We start from the raw sequence: 1,327 nt of genomic DNA on the forward strand, positions 1-1,327 counted from the left end.
GCCTCCTGACCCATAAATTACATGGCGGCCCGTGCCTCCTGATCCATAGATTACATGGCGGCCCCTGCCTCCTGACCCATAGATTACATGGCGGCCCGTGCCTCCTGACCCATAGATTACATGGCGGCCCGTGCCTCCTGACCCATAGATTACATGGCGGCCCGTGCCTCCTGACCCATAGATTACATGGCGGCCCGTACCTCCTGACCCATAAATTACATGGCGGCCCGTGCCTCCTGACCCATAAATTACATGGCGGCCCGTGCCTTCTGACCCATAGATTACATGGCGGCCCGTGCCTCCTGACCCATAGATTACATGGTGGCCTGTGCCTCCTCTCCCATAGATTACATGGTGGCCCGTACCTCCTGACCCATAAATTACATGGCGGCCCCTGCCTCCTGACCCATAGATTACATGGTAGCCCCTGCCTCCTGACCCATAGATTACATGGCGGCCCCTGCCTCCTGACCCATAGATTACATGGCGGCCCCTGCCTCCTGACACATAGATTACATGGTGGCCTGTGCCTCCTCTCCCATAGATTACATGGTGGCCCGTACCTCCTGACCCCTAAATTACATGGCGGCCCGTGCCTCCTGACCCATAGATTACATGGCGGCCCGTGCCTCCTGACCCATAGATTACATGGCGGCCCGTACCTCCTGACCCATAAATTACATGGCGGCCCGTGCCTCCTGACCCATAAATTACATGGCGGCCCGTGCCTCCTGACCCCTAAATTACATGGCGGCCCCTGCCTCCTGACCCATAGATTACATGATGGCCCGTGCCTCCTGACCCATTGATTACATAGTGGCCCGTGCCTCCTCTCCTACAGATTACATGGTGGCTCGTACCCCCTGACCCATAGATTACATGGCGGCCCCTGCCTCCTGACCCATAGATTACATGGCGGCCCCTGCCTCCTGACACATAGATTACATGGTGGCCTGTGCCTCCTCTCCCATAGATTACATGGTGGCCCGTACCTCCTGACCCCTAAATTACATGGCGGCCCGTGCCTCCTGACCCATAGATTACATGGCGGCCCGTGCCTCCTGACCCATAGATTACATGGCGGCCCGTACCTCCTGACCCATAAATTACATGGCGGCCCGTGCCTCCTGACCCATAAATTACATGGCGGCCCGTGCCTCCTGACCCATAGATTACATGGCAGCCCCTGCCTCCTGACCCATAGATTACATGATGGCCCGTGCCTCCTGACCCATTGATTACATAGTGGCCCGTGCCTCCTCTCCTACAGATTACATGGTGGCTCGTACCCCCTGACCCATAAATTACATGGCGGCCCGTGCCTCCT

Source organism: Leptodactylus fuscus, chromosome 11 (genome assembly GCF_031893055.1).
Source record: "Leptodactylus fuscus isolate aLepFus1 chromosome 11, aLepFus1.hap2, whole genome shotgun sequence".
Taxonomy (NCBI): Eukaryota; Metazoa; Chordata; class Amphibia; order Anura; family Leptodactylidae; genus Leptodactylus; species Leptodactylus fuscus.